This window comes from Dioscorea cayenensis, unplaced genomic scaffold, assembly GCF_009730915.1.
Source record: "Dioscorea cayenensis subsp. rotundata cultivar TDr96_F1 unplaced genomic scaffold, TDr96_F1_v2_PseudoChromosome.rev07_lg8_w22 25.fasta BLBR01000113.1, whole genome shotgun sequence".
Classification (NCBI taxonomy): Eukaryota; Viridiplantae; Streptophyta; class Magnoliopsida; order Dioscoreales; family Dioscoreaceae; genus Dioscorea; species Dioscorea cayenensis.
Genome location: NW_024086504.1, coordinates 27,971 through 48,018, shown reverse-complemented (window position 1 = coordinate 48,018; position 20,048 = coordinate 27,971).

Below are 20,048 nucleotides of genomic sequence, written 5' to 3'. Positions count from 1 at the left end.
GCAATACATGCGACTGTCCTGTGTATTTCGGCATGCCCGCCAATTGGTGAATTATGAAAGTCAAAGATGATGAGGGGCTGTAATGCAGACTCTGAAGGAATAAAGACCCGTTCCTTGTAGAGGAGTACCCCCTGTTTGACAGTGAATTCAGGATGGTCTGCAGGGCACTTGCGGACAGCCTCCAATAGCTGAGAAGTGGCCATATTTGTTTTGTAAAAATGGTGCAAGGTGTCCTAGATAGCTGAAATAGGCTGAGAAGTGGCGAGCAAGGAATGAAACATCACGGATGACTGACGGGATAGGGCATCAACAGGATAGTTTTGCATACCCAGTTTGTATTCAATATCAAAATCGAAGCCTAATAACTTCGTCAACAATTTCTGCTGCTTCGGTGTTTGAATAGTTTGATGTAAGAAAGAACAAATACTTTTGTGATCTGTCTGAACTTTAAATCAGTGTTCGAGAAGATATTAACGCCATTTCTTCACCACTTCAGTGATCGCATATATCTCTCAGGCACAGGTGGAGACATGTTGCATTCGAGGAGATAATTGCTTGCTCAAATAAGCAATAGGGTGGCCGACCTGAATCAAAACTGTGCTAATGCCTGTGTTAGAAGTATCTGTTTGAATAGTGAAAGGGAGACTGAAATTTGATAATTGAAGGGCTGTGCCAATGCCTATGCTATAAGCATCTGTTTGCGAAGGAGGTTAGTATGAGGTGACACCAATGTAGCATAATGGCGTACGAATCGTTGGTAATAACTGGTGATGCCCAAAAAACCCCGCAGGCTCTGAAGCGTCTCTGGTAGTGGCCAATCACAAATTGCAGAAGTTTTTTCAAGATTGACGGATACTCCTTGTGCTGAAATTCAGTGGCTAAGATATTCCAACTCGGTGCATCCAAATTCACATTTCACCATTTTTGCAAAGAAGTGATGTGAACGGAGGATATTGAAAACTATTTGCAAGTGATTTAGATGTACTTTCTAGTTGTCACTATAGACGAGGATATCGTCAAAGAAAACAAGAACAAATTTGCGCAAAATAGGTAAAAAAAAAATAATGTTCATAAGAGCTTGAAAGATAGAAGAGGCATTGGTGAGGCCGAAGGGCATTACGGTAAACTCATAATGGCCATCGTGTGTGCGAAACGCTGTCTTCTTGATATTTGGCAGATGTATGAGCACTTGGTAGTAGCCAGCGTGGAGGTCAAGCTTTGTGAATACTGTGGCTCCGGCAAGCTCATCGAGAAGCTCTGCGACAGTCGGGATGAGAAACTGATCTTTGATGGTGGCAGAGTTGAGTTCCCTATAATCAACATAAATATGCTAACTCCCATCTTTCTTCTTAACTAGGAGCATCGGCAAAGAGAAAAGACTGGTGCTTGGCCTGATGATTCCCTCTTTTAACATTTATGCAACCAAACGTTCAATCTCTGATTTCTGGAAATAAGGGTAACGATAGGGCTTGATGTTGATTGCTAGTGTATCTGGACATAGCGAGATACGATGATCCAATGGCCGTGGCGGAGGAATTCCCACAGGAATGGAGAAGATATCACCAAATTTTGCTAGAAGCTTTTGCATTCCCTCAGCGAATGGAGATGGGGCATTAGGCCCTATGCGTGGTTGCAACTGGGCTCGGCGGAGTCAATGATTAAGTGCCAGTATTGGGCTATAGCATGAGCTTGTTTCTGGATTGAGGAGGAAGAGATATAATGAAGACTTGATTGTTGTAATCCTTGTAATTTCACCCGAGCCCCTTAATAATCAAATTCCATCCAGAGGTGAGTATAATTAAACAAAACTGGACCCAAATTAGCCAACCATTGTACTCCCAATACAAGATTGGCACCGTAGATAGGAAGTAACAACAAATCAACAGAGAAGAAGGCCTCACCAAGCTTAATTTGGACTTGTAAACACTCACCCCCGCAGTCCAATGCCTCCCCATTGCCAGTCGTGACTCGAAGATGGGAGGATGGTTGAACTGTGAGGCCTAAATGCTTCGCTAAACATGACAGAACGAAGTTATTCGTTGAGCCACCATCGATGAGGACTGTCACATCTCTTCCATTGATGACTCCCTCGAGCTTGAGGGTGGTTGGGACTAACTGCCCAGTCAAAGCATGAAGGGATATGCAAAGAAGCTCAGCATCCTGCAAAGAATCATCTTGTGGAACTGGTGGTATAGGCTCATTGGTTGCCGGTACAAGCATTTGATGCAGAAAATCATCCAAGTCAAGGACATCCATCAAAAGACACAAAAATTGGGTTGGGTGACATTGATGCTCCGGAACAAATTTTGCATCACAGTTGAAGCACAACCCTTTCTCTCATCGCGCTGCCATCTCGTTGGGGTAAGTCATTTGATTGGGAGCTGAGCAGGACAGATGGGGCTAATTGGAGGTGATGAAGGAATTGGTAGAGGTCTTGGGACACTTGGTCTTGTTGTAAAGTGGTTCAGACGTGTCACATTGCATTTATCCTCCACAAGCCTCGCTATGCCCATGGCGTCGTGCAACGATTGAGGCTTGAGCAAGTATAACTCAATTTGAATATCATCATGTAACCCTGAGAGAAAGCAATTCAGGAGGTTACTAGTAATCAGTCCACTAATTTGATTAGATAAGCATTCAAATTCATGTAAGTATGCCGCGACTGTGGTTTGTTGCTTAAGGCTTTGCTTGGCTGGGAGGGTTTGGAAGGGTTGAGGAGGGTTTATAAAGTAAGGGTTCTTTGAACCCATGCTTGGGGGAAGGGTTGAGGAGGGTTTATAAGGGTTTGTAAGGGTTTTGGGGGGTTGAAAACCTCCCCTTTCCCTCCATTCATCAACCCACCAAAATGGTGGGTTGGGGAGGGTTAAATTTTTTTTTTGACAATTTTGCCCTTATATAATTCTTATAATTACTAGCTTTGCCCTTTATATTAGGTTTTAGTCCATGTGTAGTATTTTTGGTGCTACATAAATTTTATTATGTATTTGGGTGCTACAGTAATTTTATTATATTTGTCTATTTTTTTAAAAAAAAATTTGATGAAATTTTATATTGGAATAACAAAGGCCAACCCAAAAATCTTGATTAGTTGTGCAACCACAAAATTAAAAATAATCTAAATAATTATGCTTTTAGCAATATAAGGGCATTTTGGTAATAATAACACAAAACCTTACTTTCCTTTACTTCCAAACCAAACACAAAATGATAGTAACCCTTACTTTACTTTCCCTCCCCCCCAAACAAAGGATGTATTCAACCCTTCCTTTTCCTTCCCTTCCCTTCCTTTCCATTACTTTATGAACCCACCCCACACCCCATCCAAGCAAAGCCTAAGTTTATATAGCTGGGCTTCATGATTGAAGAAGGATGAGGGACCGAAATGAAGCTCAATCTTCCTAGTAAAATCATCCCATAAATGGAATTGTAATGTTGTATGCATCCACTGGTACCATTGGAGGGCAAGGCCTGTCATGTAGAATCCTGCAATGATGAGCTTATGGTCGATCGGGGTTTGGTGGAAAGTGAAAATATGGTTGATTTGGAACAACCAGTCCACAACATTATCTCCTATGAATAGGGGGATTTCTAATTTGGGCATTCGAGGTGGAGGTAGTTGATGGATAGGATTGGGGATACTTGGAGAAAAAGCAGGACTATGTTGGGACATGGCCGACGATGTAGTTGCGGGCAATGGAAGTATCGGAGGATGTGCAGTGACTATATCCAACTTGGCAAGCTTCACCATCATATCGGCCATTACAGTCTGTTGTGATGCCAACGACCACTGCAATGCATCAAAGGACTTATGTAAGGTGTCAAATCCCTCTAAATGTTGCTACACGGTGGTGCACATTAAGTCAAGCTTTGTGAGAATGGAATCATGTCGTGCTAACTGATCAGTAATGGTGGTGAGTTGCTCATCCAATGCACACGACCTCATCATCAAGCCCTCTGTCATGGAGTGCAGGACAATGAAAGCACCAAATTGATGCAGGCTTCACACCAAAGAGTAGAGTTTGAGAGAAAAGGAGAAAGAGAGAGGGGACAGAGATGAGAAAAATCCAGAAGAAGAGGAGACAAAGATGCAGAGAAACTGGAAAAGATTCATTGCCTTATGATATTGCATTCCATCACTATATAGATATTGTGACAATTACAACAGCAACTTAATCTTATAACACACTACCAGGCATCAGTAACAGACATTACAACAAACACCTGCTGGGCCATGATATGCTAACACCCAATAAGTTGATCTCTAACAAACATATCTCCTAATTACATAATCATCATAATAACCACTCTTCTTAACATCATAATAATTAATAAAGCATAAGCATGACCTATTAAGTTGTAACATAATCCATGAACTTGCCCAACCTTATTGAATGCCTGACCTTGCGCCTTTGGCTGCAAGTCTGTTTCTGCATCACATCGTTTGAGTGTGTTCACTGTTACATGGAGTTCATGGCTTCTGGTTAAGATATGAGTGGCTCCAAGCGGTTCCGGCCTTGGTATTGTAGTCGACTTCGCCTTCCTAGAGCTTCTTCTTCGAGCATAATCTTGTTCCTTCCTCCTTGATCTCCGACTATAGTTGGTCCATTTATAGAGAACTCCGGCAATCGCGGGCTCATAAGGGCAGCATCAACGACTTCCTTTGTCCGATCATCTCCCGGTAGTAGAGATGTGTGAGCCATCTTCTCTCCTACGGAGTCATTCACAAAGTTTAGCTTCGTAACCTACAACACCATGGCATGGCAAAGCTCTAAAAGTGATAATAGGGAATATAAGGCTTATGTAAAGGAAATCACACGGTTCCAACAGTAGCGACAGCAGGTAATGGCAACAGCAACAACAACAACATCAGGCAGCGGGCAGCAACGACGTTAGGCAGCAACAGTGGCAGCAAACAGCAACCTTTCTTCTTTTCTCTATATATATTATATATAGATGTTTGGTAGGGAAAGAATGGAAAGACCTTCTTCTTCTTTCTTCGCCTTCTTCTTCTTTCTTTCTATCGCTAGTTCCTTCTTTGTCTTTTTTTTTGTCCTCCCTTTTCAATCTTCTCCTCTCCGCCCCTTTTAAAATCCCAAAAGTAGCGGTTATCTGGATGTGGGATCGATGATGGGTGGTTGCGTTGTGGTTGTATAGATGGTGGGAGGTTGAGTTAAATCGTGGGCGACAACAACAATCACCTTCCACATACCATTTTTTTTAATTATTTTTTATTCAGTTATTATTATTATTATTATTATTATTATTATTATTATTATTATTATTATTATTATTATTATTATTATCTTGATTTGATTGATTTTTTTATTTATTTTATTTATTATTTTTTTATTGTATATATTTTTTTATCTTATTTGCTTTGATCTTTTTTTCTTTTCTTTTAATTATTATTATTTTATTTGATATACATATATATATAGTCTAATTCAATCAATTTTATTTTTAATTAATTAATTAATTAATTAATTATTATTTTTATCTGATTTGATTCTTTTTCATCATTTTTTATCCTTTTATTATTATTATTTATAAGATTTTTTTATCTAATTTGATTTTTTTTTAATTTTAATTTAATTTGATTTGATTTTATCTTTATCTGATTTGAATTATATATATCACTTTTTTTATATCAATTAATTTTTTTATATTATCTTTATGTGATTTTATTTTTGTTTATTTATTTATTTTTATTTTATTTTATTTTGCTTTTGCTTTGTGATTTGTATTTACAAGTAATTTTGATATTTGGATATTTTAGATCGTCTCGAGATCTGTGCTCTCCGGTTGATCTTGGATATTAATATTTGAGAACGTCTCGAGATCGGTGCTCTCGGCTAATCTAGAGATTTTGAATATTTTTGATCGCCTCGAGATATGTGCCCTCGGCTGATCAAGAGATTTTTAATATTTTAGATTGTCTCGAGATTTATGCTCTTGGCGGATCCAAAGATTTGAATATTTTAGATTGCCTCGAGATCTATGCTCTCAGATGATCCTGAAATTTGAATATTTTAGACCGCCTCGAGATATGTGCTCTCGGCTGATTTTAAGATTTTGAATATTTTAGATCAGCTCAAGATTTGTGCGCTCGGTTGATCCTAAGATTTGGATATTTTATATCACCTCGAGATATGTGTTCTCAGCTGATCCTGAGATTTGGATCGCTTAGAGATATATGCTCTCGAATGATCCTGAGATTTTAATATTTTAGATCGCCTTGAGATCTGTACTCTCAGTTGATCTTGAGATTTAGATATTTTCTAATTTCAATTTTGATTTAAATTAGGACATCCATTTAATTTATTTTTATATAAACAAGGTGATCTTGAGAATTTGAATGACATGAAATTTGGAGGTTATGTAGACTTTTGTGATGGTGACTTTATATCCAGATTAAAACTCATACAGATTTCTAAGAAGATGAAATTAGAAGTGGAAGGTTACAGTTTTTGGTGGAGGAAAACAAAGAATGCAGGGGTAAGGATGTTAGAAATGAAGACTGATTCAGATGTGATTACAATGGCAAAGAGTGTGAGCACCAGTAGGAGTATAAATGTCTATGTGAAGGTAACTAGTTTGGATGGTCCTAGTTGTGGGGCTGGCAGTCAAAGGTACATGACATTGTTAAGGAAGCACCAAAACAACCTAGACAAAATAATAGAGTCCACGTAGATGAAGGAGAAGAAGATGTTGGCATAGGAGATGAAGTAGATGAGGAAAGGAATAATGAAGAAGGGAGTAATGATGTAAGTGGCATCCATGACTCTGAGTATAGCATCCATAGTGAAGGGGAAGAGCATGAAGTTACTATGAATGAAAATGAAATACCTAGGACAAGTATGGGTCAGATGGAAGAAAATAGTAGAGAGATTGATGATGATGATGATGATGTCCACTCTGAATATGCTGAATCAGATGAGTTACAGTCATGTTCATCCACGGATGAAGATGAAATGGAGCCAGCCAAGCCTAGATACAGTGAATTCAAAGAAGACATAGACATGAAGGACCTACAATTCAAGATTGGCATGAAATTTGTAAGTTTCAAACAGTTCAAAGAACTAGTGAAGAATTATGGAATGAAGAATAGGTGCTTGATGAATTTTAGGCCAAATGATGCAAAAAGATGAAAAGCTTACTGTAAAAAAAATTTGTCCCTTTTATCTGTGGGTATCACCAATGCATAAGGACAAAAATACCATACAAATTAAGTCAGGAAACATAAAACATAAATGTACCAGAGATCACAACTTTAGGCATGTTAGTGCTCAATGGATAGCACAACATTACATTGATCAATTCAGGACATATCTAAGTTGGAAACTTGCTGGTATCATGCAAATTATGAGAACCAACTAAGAGGCTGGCATCAGCAGGTTGAAAGTATGGAGGGTAAAAAAATATTGCAATTAGGTATGGAACTTGTCTTTTGTGTTTTTTTTTAATGACAGATTAGTTACCCATCAATTTCATTGTTGTGAATGGCATGTAGCACAAGTAGTTACAACTTGGGTCTTCTTTTTTAATGACTGATGGGTTACTAATCAAAATTTTTTGTTGTTTTGATTACTTTTTTATTTATTTATGAATTTCTTCGTGGAATTAGAATGCTTGATGGGGATGAGCACACAAAAATGTATAGCTTATATGACTATAGATTAGAGTTTCTTAGAACATATCTTAGCTCAACAGTGAAGTTTAGATGTAACGAGGGTGTATTCGAGGCCATGTATATGTGCTTGTCCCAGCTTAGGCCAAGGTTCCTAGCAGGATGCAGGCAGGTTCTATTTGTTCATGGTTGCTTTCTAAAGGGGCATTATGGGGGGCAGTTGCTGACATCAGTTGGCATAGATACAAATGACTGCATCTATCCAACGACATAGGCAGTGGTTAACAAGGAGAATTACCAGAACTAGCTATGGTTTTTAGAGCTATTGACTGAAGACCTGGAAATATCTAACTCGCACCATTGGTCTTTCATGAGTGATCTGCAGAAAATAAGTTAAAACAACTTCATTTCATTTATTACAATATATGCATGTATTTACCTTCTGATATGGACATTTATTCATGCCTATCCAGCTTCATGTTTCCATCATATTCAACATGCATCATCTTTAGTAGATATGAATTTAGTTAGTGACTGACATGTGGTTATGTTGTGCATGAATTTATTATTTTCCACTTAATCTTCCCCTTAATATGTTTGCTAGTGAATGGAAATCTAAAAACAAAACTGATCTTATAGGGCCTCCAAAATGCAATTGAAGAATTGTTCCCATATAGTGAACATAGGTTCTGTGTGAGGCATTTGCATACTAATTTCAAGAAAAACTTTAGAGACAAAGCTCTCAAGGATTAGTTGTCGTCTTATGCTAGGTCCAGTTACATACTTGCATTTAACCTAGCTATGGACACTCTCAAAGTTATATCACCAGATGCACATAGGTTTATGAAAAACATATATCTTGTTCATTGGATCAGGTCACACTTTAAGTCAAAATTAAGTGTGACATGTTACTCAACAACCTATATGAGTGCTTCAACAACACTATTCTTGTGGTTAGAACCAAGGGCATAGCTAGTATGAATGAAATGATAAGAACACAACTTATTACCATAATCCAAAAGAGAAGAGATGCAATAAGAAAATGCACAACACAACACTGCCCTAAGATTCTCAATAAGTTAGAAAAAGCTAAACAACTTAGTTGGTCATGTAAGACAACTTGGAATGGTGGTGATAAATACCAGGTTGTATGTAAGGATGGCCAGTTCATTGTAAACCAATGTGAGAAATCTTGCACTTGTAGGAGATGGCAACTAACAAGTATCCCATGTCCTCATGCAATATCAACTCTATATTACAACAAAAAGAAACCTGAGGACTACTTAGATGACTGTTATAGGGTTAATACATTCCTAGCAATTTATGATCATATCCTACACCCAACCCAAAGCTCCAATTGTTGGCCTAAGAGTCCCCAAGGTCGCATGATACCACCTGATCCAGCAAACAAAAACAGGGGCAGGAAACCAATTCTCAGGAGAAAGAATCCAACTAAAGAAGATACTGGCTTCACAAAGGGAAAAGTTAGTAGAAAAAGGATCACAATCAAATGCAGCATCTGCGGGGTTTTAGGCCATAACAGGAGATTCCATGGAGTGCAGGTAAGTAATGGTTTTTAATGTACTAACAAATTTGAATGAATCTTACTTTCTGTGAATTTAACTAAATATGCATTGTTTATATGGACAGAACCAGAGTCATATTGGGGGACACAAGTTGCAGTGAGCTTTTATTACTAACCTCAAACTTGTTATACTAAAGTACAATTCAAGTGTCAATGAATTAATTATGATGCCTTATTTTTAAATTTGGCAGGAGTTAGCACCCAACAGGACCCCATGGAGAACATTGATCCTCAAGTTTTACATGACCATTTCATTGAGGTATATACCTGATTTAATCTATAACCACTATTACAAGTTATCATGGTCTAATTCATTGCAGTGTGACTATTAAAATGATATATATGGTGGCAAGTATTGCATATTTACCTTGTATATCTGAAGGTAATTGATATACCTGTCGACATCCATGGAAGAGTACCACATGTAGCATCAATGGCACAGGTATTCTGCTAAAATTATTTTCACTGAGTTGTTGGAGACAATTCCACATAGTTAGCTAAGTTTTCTTTTTGTTGTGCCATGGAATATTGAAGTCCCTTGATGTGCCTGTTCACACTATACCAAGCCATTCTACTCAAAGATAGAATCCTGAAGTAGATGGAAATTTATCAACTCCAGAAAATTCAAAGGTATATGACAGCCTCTTGACAAAACAATGCAACAATGAAAATTTAAAATGTAAAATGTTTAACTTTCTTTTTAACACAACCCAAGTTACATACCTATTCACAACCTCTCAAAGCCACCAACCTCAGACCATAATCTTGCTGCAGATGGAACTAAGAAAACTTCATCAGTATCACAGGTATGCATTAAGTTAGTTAAAAAAATTTAGAACCCTAACTACTTAATGTTGTTCAGCAAAAAACTAAATACTTGATGTTTCTTTGAACATTATAGGTCAATAGCAGAATTGATCAACCTACCTCCACACCTTCAACTCCAGCTGTAACAAGAGGAGCTACAAGGTAATATCTATCCAAATCTCAGGCAAGGAAACAATTTCCAGCAAGACCTGGCCTCATGTGTTTTGAGGAGTAGTGCTGCAAAAAAATTCTGAAGACAACAACAAAGTGGATGGTGGGGAGAAAAGAACAAAGGTGTGTCTACCACCAGGTCTTTGAGGAAGTAGTGGATCTATAAGACCATAAAAAACATCCTCAAAGGAAGTGATGTTTCAAATTTTGTATTTTATTTCTAACTTTTGAATGCTACCTAGGACTAGTGGGACCTTGTCCAGTTTGTTTTGTTTAAACTTTATCAAGTTTCCCATGTGAAACACTAGACCATGTAATGAAAGCAACCTGCGGGTTTACAGCAAACAAATTTATGTGTGCCCAATCTGTGATATGTGCACCAATTTTGTATTACTTCTGTGCTTATGAAAAAAATGAAACTTTAAAATATTAAGCTCCTTTCTTGATTTATCCTTTCTTGATTTCTTCATTCAGTGTTCCATTGTTTAGTATGTTATGAAAACCAATTGACAAAATGGCCAGTTCATTATAATGAAGCCTGTTCAGTGGAAAATAGAATCTTAATAAAATATTAATCAGACACCTCATAGAATTAATCTACACTATGATATAGAATGAAACAAAAAAGAACACTTAAATCAAAAGTTCCATTCTCATTCATGTTATCTCTCATGTATTCAACTCCCAGCAAGATCAACTGTTACAAAAAAAAGGCAAAACAAAAGCTAAAACAAAAATGATGCACCAAGAACTAAAGGCTGCTTTCCACAATCTTCAGTGAAGCTTGCTCTTGCCCTTGCCACCAGATGATCTTCTCTTCTCTTTCTCTCTCTCTCTCTCTCTCACACACACACACACTTGATCGGGTCGAACTTGGTTGTTGTAGTACTCTAGTCACTTTCTCCTTCCACCTTTCCATGCTCACTACCCCACCGGTAAAGGACGATCTTGCCGGTGAAGGAGAGGCCCACCGGTGAAGAATCACTAGTCTCAAACGGTGAAGGATTGGGATGCGTGTGGGGTCTCTCAATGAAAGGGAAAGTAGCTAGATGAGTTGGACCAAATAGCTTAGATGTCTGTTGATGTGTATCTCCATGTTACCTTGGTGATGTGTCCAAGCCATCAGGGCTTAAATATCTTTAATTTAATGGATGACATGTAATTCTGGTTGTCAGCTCAGTAAAAATTGATTGGAATCTCATGGGTGACTTCCCGGTGAAATAAAATCAATATAGGGCGATTGAAAAGAAACAAATTGAAATTCAGTGAGTAAAGTGGAAAACATCTGTAGTACAATGGCCTCCTAAAATTTTTACTTGTATTTTTTCCTGAGAAGTAGCATTGCTATGGGAGCCACATTCTTTTAAATTGAGGGGAAATGATTCTTATGGGAATAGAAAATAAATCCACTTGTTTTGTCCAAAATACCCTCATTCTTTCATCACAATTACTCCTCACCCTAAGGTTTTTCTCACTTGTTTTGTCCAAAATGGCCATTTAATAAACTTATATGGCTTCTATTACATATTATGATATAATGCAAGTTATTTTGGATGAATTTTTATTTTGTAGGTAGTATATAAATGTTGCAATTTTGTATTCTAGGATTTTTAGATTAATGATGGTTAGTGTTTACTATGACAATGAGGTTGTTAATGTGTATGGAAGATTAATTGATTATTATTTTAATATTTAAAATGTTTGACAGGTTGTTGATAGATAGAATAAGGTAAGGGCATTTTTATTATTATACTAAAAGATTCACAAGAATGCCTTTTCGCACCAAACACAAAAATATTATTCTCGTATTAATTTAATCAGATTTTCTAATACATACAAAAAAATGTTATTTTTTTATAATCATTTCCCCATCAATTAAACATGCTTTTGGTTCCAAGGAAAAAAAAATCTAGTAAACTCGGTTTCGTGGTAACTATCACGGAACCAAAACAAATAAGATATGAATTATTTCCGGATTCATGCAAACCCTCATTTGGGTAGCATGGAGAGTAATGAGATCGTATGGACGGGAGAATCACGCTCCTCTCAAAACTGGAGAAATGTTGATTACTTGCACATAAAATGACTGGTTGGCCCCTTGATATTATCATTTATTTGTTTAAATAATTAATTCTATTAATTAAAATTAGTTAATAGTTGAAGTGAATTATGTAATTAAAAAAATAATATCACTCTTATTATAATTAAAGTGGATTATAATTAAAAATAAATTATTTAATTTAAATATTTAATTACAATAATTAAAACAGACAATTGTTAAAGTAAATTATGTGATTTAAGTAATTTGTATAAGTATAATTAAAGTGGATAATGATTTTGATGAATATTTAATTTAAATATTAAATTATAATAATTAAAATAATTACATGCAAAATATTTGATTTAAATATTTACTTATAATATTCATGTAACTCATTATTTTATACTAATATTATTTATTTATTTATTATAGGAGTATAATGTTATTTTATCGTATTTTCTCTCCTCTTTAACCAAACAATGTTTTGATTTTCATTCATTCGTCTTCATTCCCAATCACATTCCATTCTCATTTGTCAAGCCAAACACCCCAAAATTTTATTACAAAATTCTCATGATAAAGTACTAAATGGCCTTAATAATTGAGAACCAAATAATAAATGAAATTTTGTTCACATTTATCTTAAGAAGTCATGTTAAGAATATATAGAAAAAAAAAACGAATGAGAAAAAAAATATATTAATCACATGATAAAAGACAATCAATTAATCTCTCACCACTTGACACAGTTTGCACTATGAGATTAAGAACATAATAACCACTTGGAGCTTGACTATCCTATTATACTTTTATCACCATTTGTCTACAAAAGCGATGTCAATATCTCAAAGGTCAAGAACATAGTAACCATTAAGAACTCTGGTATAGTTTCTAGAAAATAATCATTGTGTTGGCTTCAACCCCCATTAAAAGTCATATATATATATATATATATATATATATATATATATATATATATATTACTAAACTACTTTGTAATTTGCCTCGTAATTTGCCTCTTTATCAGTTCAAATCTTGTGATTTGAGTTGTAATATTTTAGTACTTTATAATCTACACCGTTTGTAAAAAAGTGATAAGACACTTAACTCCGTTAATTTTTGCTGACACGGTATAAAATGGATTTGAATTTACTTTTTTGCCCTTATTTTCATTACTAAAACAAGTATTAATAAGAATTATTAAGGTCTATTTGTATAGTATTTAAAAACCATTCGAGTTATAATTAGAAGCAAATTTGAATGGTTCTTAATTAGTACATGTTTTAGTAACGTAAATAAGAGCAGAAAGGTAAATTCAAGTTTAAATTAACATAGTTAAGCATTTTGGTACTTTTTATTCAAACGGTTTGGACTACAAGGTACTAAAGTGTTATAACTTAAACCACAAGTCCCAAATTGATAAAGAGACAAACCATAGGATAGTTTAGCAGAATTTTTTCTAAATATAATTAACTGATAATGAACAAAAACCCCTCTCAAGTTTGGTTATTCACAAAAAACCCTCATGATTTTCAGTATTCACAGAAGATCCCTCTTTTATCATTGTTATTCATTTTTAATCCACACCGTTGCTAACACCATGATGTTTGAAGGGAAAAAACAGAAATGTCCCGACACACTCTTCTATGCCTATTACCATCTCTCCATGTTGCGAACTGGCGGTTAAGGATGGCTACGAATCCCGAGGGCGTGCAATGGTTTCTCTTACTTGTCCCTTTATCTTGTGAGAGGGAAGAAACCGAAAGACTTTCCCTTCTCTGTGTTTGTTTGCCACCGTGAAGCTCTTTGTTCAATGTTGAAGGTCATGAGAAGAAGATTGCAAGAGATTCCCTGTTAAGCACCGCTATTTCCTTGACACCATTTCTCCACTCCTGAATTAAAGAAAATTATACCATAAGGTAGTAAATCAACATGGCAATCGTTGAAGGATTTTTTGTGGTTATAGGGTTGTTTTTATCCCTTTTTATGTTTATAGGGTTTTGCAATTAGAGGTTTTTTATATTGTTCGTATGTAGTTATGTATGATTTGGTCTGTAATTTGGATTGTTGGTATTCTATGCCTCTAGGAAGATGATCTATATCTTATCGTTGTATCTTCCATGAACATTTGTTTTTTCCATTCAACTTTATTTTGTTTTGGTTGTGTTTGTTGGTCTTTTCTGTACATAGATGATTCCCAAACAACGTCCAGTGTTGTGGTGTGCTGGAAAACATTAATTGTCAGTGTTGTGTTCAGATAGAATGTGTTGCTTCAATGAAAAAATTATTTCTCATTAAAGATGTTGTTTACCATTAAAATTAAATGGTTTCCATTAAAACTATTATATTTTTGCTTATGTAAACTATTTTTCGCTTAATAATTAATGATAGCTCATTAATTGTTGGTCTTGCTGAAGGTACTGGAGATATGGCCACCAACCTTGTTAACGGGAGATGTTATTTGGTCCCAATAGTGGAAACACTTGTCGATTTGAGACATAGCATGAGTTCCAAGCATTGGGAAATCATCAGGAATACGCCTTTTGCATCTTTAACCGAAATTGAACCTGCACTACAAGAGAGGGGATTGCTCAATGCACTGATGCAAAGATATAATGAATACAAGCAAAAAATCAGTAGTTTTCAAGAAAAGGAACATATGAAAGACAGGGATTCCATAAAAAAAAAACCCTTGGTGACGTTGTTCAAAAGAGAGGAGAAGAAGAAAACTTTGTAAAGTTATTGTTGGTGTACATCATGGGGACCATGCTACTCCCAAACACATCGTGTTATGTCCCTAATTGGATTGTAAACTACATGGACGATCTTCCTGTACTGTGGCGCTATGCATGGGTGCAAGACACACATAAGTGATTTATGGAGGATGTCCTGTAGACGGCCGCCAGAGTGCAAGCCAGGTGTTCCGGTAAGAAGACAAACACTAGCTACTTGAGGGGATGTGCTGTCGCCTTGAATATTTAGTTCTACGAGGTCATCGGTACTAGTAATAAGGTGCGCTTTGGTAAGACTCCCCGGATACTTTGTTACGGGGATAACAGTTTCAGGAAGCAAGCATCACTTAGTCCATTACTAACAACACTGGATGGAAAAGAGGTATCAAGTTTCTTGGTGTATCTTATGCATAAACATTTCCGCTTAAAATTATTGTTTCCATTTAACATTTTATGTTTTCACTTAAAATGGTGGCTTTCCGCTTAAATATGACATTTCTCGCTTAAATATTTGTGTTTCCTTTTAAGTTTAGCATTTAACACTTAATTAGAAGAGTTTTCATTTAAGCTATATCATCTCCCCTTTGTAGTTTTCCATGCTCTCCCCTCCTAATGCCGAAGAAGAAGCTTTTATTAGAGCAAGTGACAAACGCCTTTTCTCTTGTGTACAGCAAGTGCACAGGTTTGTCGAAGTAATAATACCCCGGTGAGTGGGTAGTCGAATCCACAGAGAATAGTGATTAGAAACACAAAGATTGTTATTTAACTAGGATGAAGATGAATCTGTAATGATGTGAAAAATAATCAATGCAAATAGAAATAAGAAAAGAAGAAGGAGGCGCAAATAAAAGATATGAGAGACAATCGATGATAAATAGGGTACTCGGACATTGCTCACTCTAGGACTATTGTTTCAAGTGCAAGACCAATCATTATGTTCCCTAACTAATGCATAATGAGTAATGGAGATCCTTAAACACATGGTCCCAAAACTTAAGTCAACAGTGACTAACCCTACACTATGCCCTGGTGGAGAAATCTCTCAGTCTCGACACCTCACACTGTGCTAGGTTGCTTTAGGCTCTAGGGATTCCAAGTGATAAACCCTATTCTCTAAAATAGATCTAACCCTTTAGTCCAGGCGAAAGACCCCTAGTCACAATTAAGTCATAGATACTAAGGATTACTTCAACGCTTCACTCTGTTGCTTGCGCAACTAAGCCTCAGCGGAGTTCGTCTCTTAGCACTTCACTCTATTGTGACCGCAAAGAACTCTTGGAACGTGGAGATGGGATAAATCACACTGGAGGGGAAAGGGGACATTCCGCTACCTCTCGACTCACCCTCTCAACCCTCTCCAATCTAGCATTGTCTAACCCTCATGGTGTGTCACTCATCCACAAGGTCTCAACCCTAGTGTCAATCTAAGGGAAAATCAACTCAACAAGCATTTAAGATTGGGACTCAATTAAAATGTCAATTAATGAAAGCATAATAAGAGGTCAAAGAAACAATATCATCCTAGGGTTTACAAGCCCAAGTACTCACTAGGGGTTTAGCTCTCCATGTAGCAAAATACAATCAATAATGAAATCAAAAGTAAAAATATGTAATCCATAAATGAAACCCCCTTGGTGTTTGTATCGATGGTCTTGTGGAGTGGCCACGTCTTCTTCAAAGATCCCCTCGTCAAGCCTAGGGCACACCTAGCTGGATCGGTGCCGACGAAAGCTCCCCCAATAACTCTCTTCCAAAGAAAACGCGATGTCGAAGGCCATAAACCCCTCTAAAACCTAGCCAAAGCCTCTCCAAAACCCAGCTGCGGGCGCCTCCAAAGGTGGAGAAAAGATAGCTAAAAGATGGAAAATAGGATTTTCAAATCAGGTTGAAATTGCGACTTAAACAGGGCTGGAATCGGGCATCCACACGGGCATGTGGAATTTCCACAGGCCCGTGTGAATCTCCAGGAAATCGATTTTCTGCGGACTGTAAACAGTGAAATGCTACAGTGCATGCTACAGTACTTCATCAAAATACTCTCGAATCCACACTTTTCATTGAGGCAACATAAACGGGCACATGTCTACGCTGTAGATTGAGTTGCATCTTCAAATAAGAGCACATTTGAAGACAATCTTGCTAGCTTTGCATAAGTCGGAACACATGAGTGTGACTACATTTGTGCCCCTCCAATTTGCATATTTCGTTGAATACCACGGAGGTTGGCACACACTCACATGTCTTTGAGCACAACTTGTGTCTTCACGCTTGTTAACTCCTAGATTTCATCAACTAAGTGCACTCACAATCTACTTTGGCTTCTTTCTTCTATATTTGTCTCCACAACCCTACATGCACAAAAGAACACAAAAACACATGCATTAGCGATAAAATCTGAGAAATGTAATGCTCATCGTAAGAAAAGAATACTTGGTATTACTAATACACAAACACTTATCAGCAAGCCACCGTGGAGAACAAGTGGGTACCGCATTACATGATGGTTCAAAAACTGGGAAGAAGACCTCAAGGAAATGTGGACGGTCTTCCTTCCCCACAAAGAAGCTCACCACGTCAGTGTCGACATCATTCCGTATCTAGTAGTCCACTGAGGAGAGCAGTTGACGAGGATCTCGCCACTCATTTATTAGTAGAATTTGAAAATTTATCCCGAATAGTTGTCAATCTACAAACCCAAGTAGAAGCAATTGAGGGTCGTGGCCCTTCTGAGTTTGCATCATTTCCGCCATTTATTTCAAAAGAGGATGATACTCTGGATGCCTCACCAATCTCGCCACTACTACAAAATGGCTTGTGAAGAAGGTTGCTACTAAATGAAGGCCATCATTATCACTTTCCACTTTATGTGAAGCTCATGTTCCTGACAACCAGCGATAAATGACAAGGTCAGTGACACAGTTTGCAAAAATGCAAGTCGATTCCCCAGAAGACCCCCCCCGAAGAAAATTACCTAAAAAGGAAAAATCAAGAGACAATCAAGTCCGTTCCCACCTGTGCCACCATCCTCACCCTCGCCACCATACCCATCCATGCCAGTAGTCACACAAGCACCATCATCCCCACTCTCACCCTCCAAAGCATGTTCACCTGCACCAACATCTTCACCTGTGTCACCCCTTGGCGTTAAAGTCGATAACATCGACGTAGATGCTATCCTCAAATCACTAACAACATTGATAAATGAAGTGACTCCTTCCTTGAATTTTGAGTTTGTCAATGAGAATGAGACACCTGTTGTTATTGAGGTGCTCAACATGGAGAACATCCACATCGAGCCTCCAGTGATAGCCATCGAACCACCGGAATCATCTCCGGAAGTTCTTACAGGTGAGAGCGAACGAAAACATGCCGCCTCTGAGATGAAAGTTACATCCTTTGTAGAACTACCACATTTGGGTGAACAAGCCACAGATGATGCTGATCGAGAGGTTCCCTCTAGTTAGTTGGAAGTTGTCCCCATGGATGAATTACCCAGTGATGGTATCCCTCATGAAGTTCTAGTAAATGAAGAACACCCTACAACCATACTGCAAGTTGACGAATGTACCAAAGAAAATGAGGCGTCGATGCTTGTAGTTAAAGTGTTGGACGTTAAGATTGAAATTTAGGAAGCAAACCGTGAAGGTTTACCTGAGAGTTCATCATCCCATGTTCTGGAGGTGGCACCAATGGAACTAATGGAATTGTTTGAGTTGGAAGTTGTCATCGCCAAATAAGGCAGTGAGAAGGTTAAGACCGATTTTATCCCAAGGAATAAACGACCTGCAGGATACACGAGGTTAAATAACATTGAGCAAGCAACAATCAGCATGTTTCTAAATTATCAGATTGACATGCAAGTATCTTTCTTATAAGTTTTTGCTTTCGCTTAAAAATTATTGTTATCACTTAAAATATTTCTTTATCACTTAAACATAGTAGTTATTGCTTAAAGTTCTTGGTTTACACTCAAATCTTATCGCTCCTGCTTAACCGTCTTTGTTTCCACTTGAAATTTACCGTTCTCACTTAATAGTTTTTCTATTTTCGTGCTCTAACACTGTAGGATTGTTGTCTGGAAGAATGAGTTCTCATATACGACGCGAACACATGTCTACATCCTGATAGAGGGGAAGCATATGGTCCTGGCGATGTCATGGATGTCTTTGTTTTGATTATCATTGACAGTTTGAAGAAACAACACTAGAAAAAAATTGCGGTTTTTCAATGGATATTTGCAATGAACACATTCCGTTGCACGTTTGCACCAAAATTGGAATAGCTTTGCAATGACATCAAAAATTTGCAATGGATTTTGCAACGAGACAAAAAATTATTGCAAAATTGTAGGAGTGATTTTGAAACGGATTTGCAACCTATTTTGTGATAGGTTTGTAACGGATTAGTGATTGCATAAATTTCTGTTACAAAAATATGGAGTGAAAAGTGTGAGAGAAACTTTACGATGACTTTGCAGTAGAGTAGAAACGTATACAACAACATTACAATTTTGCAATAGAAATTTGCAACGGAATGATTCCATTGCAAATTTACAACAGAAATGTGCAATAGTGTGTTGAAAATTAACTAACTGTTTGGGTCATTTGCAACCCCATTCATATATGTTTATAATTGAAAATTAACTAAAATAATTTATAAAATATGAATTATTGTTATTATTGTTATTATTATTATTATTATTATTATTATTATTATTATTATTATTATTATTCATCAAAAATCAAAATAAGAGTAAAGAGTGATATGTAAGGGCATATCTAGGAATTTATTTCAGTGGGATAAAAATTTAAAATAATTTTTTTGGTTTATAATGACAAAATTACAAAGAAAGAAACTAACAAAAAATATATATATATATAATTAATGTTTATAATTGTGCGTGCAAAACTTTATATTCTGGAGATGTTGCAAAATATTTTTATTGTCAATCATGATTTAAAAAAAAAGATTTGTAATGACGAGAGATTTGAAATAATTAGTTTGTATTTAGCCACATAAATTTTTAATTTTTTTAATTATAACTCCGCAGTTTTTATGAACCATTTTTATATACACATACTATTA